The sequence below is a fragment of the Varanus komodoensis genome, unplaced genomic scaffold (genome assembly GCF_004798865.1).
Source record: "Varanus komodoensis strain SLA01 unplaced genomic scaffold, ASM479886v1 scaffold11, whole genome shotgun sequence".
Lineage (NCBI taxonomy): Eukaryota > Metazoa > Chordata > Lepidosauria > Squamata > Varanidae > Varanus > Varanus komodoensis.
The window spans coordinates 24,279,672-24,285,410 of record NW_025335317.1 but is presented as its reverse complement, the minus strand read 5'-3'; positions in this window follow the sequence as shown (position 1 = coordinate 24,285,410).

The following is a 5,739-nucleotide window of genomic DNA, read 5'->3' as shown; positions in this document are numbered from 1 at the left end:
GGAATAAGTATGGAAGCACAGAAGAATGGAAACATGCTATGCTAAACCAAGAAGTGTATGGTCAGGATTAAACTGACACAGCTATTTTCAATATGAATATATAGGAAAGAGGCAGACTCACAAGTGACCACAGACGTAAAAACCTCCTTTTGCACAAATGAAAGACCCCCAACATTTTTAAACCTCACATTTGCTAATATTTGCTCTAATGTCTGCTATCATTAAAGAAGAAATAAAAATTCTGTATATAAGATTGTCTTACTACAGATTAATTCAATGTATGGAGGCGGGGAGTGAAATTTGTCAAGAGTGAACTGGTAAAACCTAATGAAATTTCACCCTCAAAACAGAATATGTATGTACTCCTGATATCTGCATTTGCATCTGTTCCCATAACCATATAATAAATTTGGCACAACATTTGCCTTGGTTGTGAAACCAAGATCAGCATCTCAGTGTATCTACATTACATAATGAACCACATTTCATTATCAAATAATACATGCTAGACATGGAAATATTAAGATAATGTGAGCATATACCCTATTTTTTACACCTAATTCCCTATGCCTTCATACTATCCTCTTGCCAAGTTTTCCTAACTATAGAAAAATACTTCCATTTTTTCCCATGAAAGTCTTTACCATGGTTCTCCAGCAGGAAACCAAACAGCATCTGGGAAGTTCCACCGTGCAGAGAATCTTTTCCATGTCGTGTTTTGCTATTTTACTATCAGGCTAAACTCATTCATCATTTATTCAGCTTAATCATTCTGATTTGGTAAGCTTCTTTGATAGCTTGAAGCTGAACTTCAAAGGAAAGTTCTATTGACTTCAATGAGAATTAGTGTCATACTACATATTAATGTACTGGGGAAGGATTATACTTTCCTGATTCACTGTCCATTTTCTCCCCTGAATTCTTTCTCAAAAAGGAAAAAGAAATAAAGCCCTTCTACCCAGATAGGGTGGGGAATATTGCAATTTTAAAAAGAGAATATGTGATGGAGGAAGATTTAATCTGGATTGGGACCATATGTACATTTCTGTACACTAAAGTACAGAAATGGATCAGGCTTAGTTCCATGCAGCACAATTAATCTAGCATGCAGTTTGACCCTTCTTTCTCTGAAAGAGGATGCAATACGAGATTACAGCTTGAGTAACTCTCCAAGTCTAAACAAGGACTACTCAGGTTTTGTTCTGAAAATTGCCAGATCATCTGTATGCTATCCAACCCACTTCAGGCTTGCATGGAACTGGTTCTGTAGGGTTTGCTGTGATTCTCAGCTAGCTGTGAAAAATGTTAATCACTTCTCATGGAATGGACGTGAATTGGGATGGAAAGACGTGTGCACAAAATACCTTGTAACGGGAGCCATGCCCAGTACTCAGAAACAATTGCAACTGCTTTTTTGTTTGTTTTTTAGTAAATTGAAGGATGTTCAAAGGATGGCTCTTTTAAAATGCCAAAAGAAAAGGCTAACTGAATTACTGCTCTCCTGCTGCTTCTGACCTTTATTTATAAAGAAGGAAGCAAATCTGTCTATAATCCTATTTAGGGCAATTGGCACAGTTTATAAATCCCATACATACATACATACATACCAAGTACTTACCCAGGGCAAGATCCTCACTCTGCCAGACCAGTTTTCAGCTTTCCTCTTCTCAGGATAGAGTTCCCACAGGAAATAGTTATTCATGTGCTAATGTTACCCCAAAGTCTTAGTTGAATTTTAACTTCTCTTGAAGGACGTAGAAACTGATTTGAAGAATCTTCTCAGATGTCTTGATGAAGCAGGTGTTTATTGGAAGCTCTGAAGGAAGAGTAAGCACCCTCTTATTAGACAACTGAATAAGATCACAAATCACATGGCCAGGATCCAAAGAATTACACAGTACCTCCTTATAGATGAGGGAGATGTGTGTATATTTCTTGAACAGGGCACCTCCCCTCTCCCCACTGTTCCCTGTTCCACATGGTAAGTCTGTTTTTAAAAGGTGGGACCCTGAAAAGTATAAAATATTGGGTCTGATGTTCAAATAACATGAGTCCCATCGAAGAACCACTTGCACACATGTATGTATGTAAAGTTTTTATATGCTGTCCAATACTAACGTCCTTGGATGGCTTACAAAAACAAAAAACACATATTTGTATTTATCTGAGCCTTAAGGTCCTGCAACCAGTGAAAGCTAAGAGCTTGGTGAGGAGCAGGGTTAGCCCTTTTTCCTTTGGAATTTCCTCCCTGCAAAATCAATCTGTCCCCATCCCCTCTGCCAGCCTTTTCAAAAGTCCCTAAAAGCATTTCATTCTGGCCTGTATTTGATCAGTTTTACAGTTCTGTGCTTAACAGACACTTTTTTTTGCTGCTGTTATTTGAATGCTTTGATATTTCATTGCCTCAATTGTTTTTAATAACTTGCCATTTTGTTGGATTTTCAATAACTATAGGGATATTTTTCCCTGAAATCAACAGATCTGGGGCTGTTCTAGAAGGGGGCTTTGTTAGCAATGTGGGTTTCTTTGTTAGTAAGTCAGTTTGAATGTGGCTTTATTAGCCAAACTCATAAAAATTGAACATTTCTCTAAGACTACTTATGCAGAAGGGAGGGAGGCCATACAGTTGCGTGACTGACAGGTCCACCTCCTAATCCAAGAGAACATTTTACCATGGGCTCCAATCCCTGTGCTTGGAGAAGGGACTGAGTTTGTTTATTTATTAATTACTTTTATATCTCACTCTCACAGTGTCTCAAAACAGTAACATTGAATGTTTCATTAAAATCCTTAGTCTTTTCCATTTCTGCTACTGTACAGCATCTTAGAAGGGAAGGTCATGAATTGATAGGTTCTTTCTTACTAGGTGGGTAAACTTGGGGTAGCTTGGCTATGCCTTGCATGGAAACAGTACATGGGCCAGATTTTAGAGAGACTTTCTGCAAGACTGTCACCTATCTGGTATACCTGGAAGTGTAAACGACATCCAGGTATTTCTGTGGCTCCACCAAAATCCAGGAGGGCTTTGTTCCTGGAACATATTTTCCAGGTTGATCAGCCAGGTGTGTGGTTGCTAGAGACTCAGCAAGTTCAAAAAGGAGTTTCATTTCTGGCTATGACCTTGGGGTTCTCCCTGCCTTTTGTTTGCTGTATCTTCAACTCCTCAACATAAAGTTGTATAAAAAGTAGTGAGGTTTCCATCATGTGACTCGGACTGCCATACAGCTATAGAGTCTGAGAGATTGCTGCACTGGGACAGAAGGTGGGCTGGCTTGCTGGCCAGTAGCGGTGAGATGAGATGCACAAGGGCGTGGATAGGACTGTGAAATGGTGGCTACTGTGGAAGGAAAAGTTTGAATGTAAGGAAACTCCAGTCCAATTAAGAAAAGCTGCAATCCAAACAGGCTTTTGTTAGAGCTTCAGCTCCGTTGGTGACACAAGAGTTCCAAGCTGCTTAGCACAGAGTTACTCACCTTCCTGTTACAATGCATTACTGCAGATCAGTCTTGTTTCTTCTGGAGTGTAAACCAGGTAAGGGCACAAGGATCTCAGTACCACAGACAGTTATCATGCTGCCAGGGCAACATTCCTCTTGTGGCAGGGCATTTCCTAACGCTAACTGCAAGTGCAAGTGATTCAATGTCTTCAGCAATGTGGCCTTTTCGAGTTCTTTAACTCTCTCAAGTTATGTTTGGCTTCCTGATACTGCATGTAAACCACATAAGCTTTGGGTGGCACTGAAGGGGATTGCCTTCCCCATTTCTCCCCCTTTGAAGCTTCAGCTTCATTCTCAGAGAAGCGGCTCTTCGAACCTCCGGCCTTGCCCTCTCAGAGCCATGCAGCATTTCTACACGCTCGCTGCCATGTTGGTCTCCTCCGACAGAAGCATAGTCAGCATCAGCTTCCCTCGGTCACATGGCCACAGCCTGTTTTACAAGCAGCCGCACAGCACCGATCTTTTGCTTTAGTAGCCACACGTTCAAGCCTCATAGCAACTTTGGTCATATGAAACTTTTTGAGCAACGAGGAAACCCCTTCGCCACTGCAGGGGGAAGCTGGCAGGGTCTCAGCGATGTCTGAAAAGTCGGTCAGTGCTTCTTGCAATTCATATATTCCCAGTGGCTAGAAGAATGGGGTTGGTTGCTCTTTTACTCTGTGTTCAGGTGGCCAGGTTTTGGTGCTCCATGGTGAGGAGGGCAGCCTTCTTCCATCATGTAGCCTAGAGCCCACTGGTCTGGACTGGTAATATCTAGTTTCATATTCAGATGATTGGGGTTCTTTGTTGCACCAGGGGGCATTTCCTTCCCACCACACAACACGAAAGTGCGCGCTCTGTGTGTGTGTGTGAGTGGGGCGGCGATATGGGGATGAATAACTAGTATACATGTTTGCATTTCTGGGGCTTCTCTTTGAACTTTCAATTCATGGTGGGTGCTGGTGTTGCAGATTTCCATATGTTGTTGGATGGAGTCTTTGTATCAGCTGTGAAGCCTTGCATGCATTTAAAGAAAAGAATCAATGTATGGAGTGTGTGGGGTCTCACTGTCTGCATTTCAAAAATAATTTTGGTGCTGTGGGCCTTAATTAATTTATTTATAAAATTTGTATGCCGTCCATTACTTGCATTTCTGTAATTATGCTTAATTGTATTTATCAGGATTTCAGAACATGTTCCCATGTTCCAAAGTCTGCTTCTCTATGAGGTTCTGAGAATATCACATCTTATTTTTATCAACTCCATCAACATCATCATCACCATCCCTGTTCTCATCTTGAACATTCTCATTATGCTTTGAAGTTTTTATGTTTGCATTGTGATTATGCCTTTGTGTGAATGAGGGGCGTGTCTGCATGTGTGTGTGAAAGAGGCGGTCTGGGTATTTTGCAGAAGATTCCTGCTGGCTTCACAAGAAGTTATCATAATGACAATCATGTGCAAAAAAGACAATCTAGTCCTTCCTTCTTATGCAATAGGCATAATTTGAAATGTGCCGTGCTGCTTTTGAGTAGCTCTGCTCTGGTGGAAGTTTTGTGATGAATATAAACGGGGACGAGAGAAAGGACAAATCAGAAAAGATGCTTGTGCTCTGATAACTGAAAGCAATATTTTAAATCATGTTTTTTTGGCTGAGTACTGTATGTACTCATATGTAATTCCCTTTTATGAGGGCATCAAGTACAGCATGGCTAGATAGCTTCAGGCAATCTGAGGCTAATTCTATCCCCAACCCTACACCAATGGCCTGAACTGTTGCTGTGGCAGTACAAAATAAAATAAAATTTGTGGCTTACCACCAACATTTGACATCAAACTGCCCAACTACAGGCTTACTTAGGAAAAATTTAGCTTGAAAACATAGAAAATACCTATAGCAGTTTGCTTCCAAATATGAGTGGCAAATTGCCAATTAAGCTAAATAAAGTCAAACAACATCCTTTTTAAAGGTGATGAGGCAGTACAGGAAAAGTCACATGACCTGAGTATTGACTTAGAATTGGGTTAGCAACAGCTCTGTTTTTGTAGTAAAAAATCTAGATCTCCAGAAGTTGTTATATTTATTTGCAATTATTTGAAAGGGAATCCTTAAAAATTGTTACAGAGCAGAAATACAGTTGGGAAGCAAATACCACAAAGCAACATATAGCAGGGAATCTCTATCTGTCCCACATCTTACATGGAATCTTCAAATGAAGTAATTTACAATATAGCAACAATTTTTTTTCTCTCCCAAGGACTGT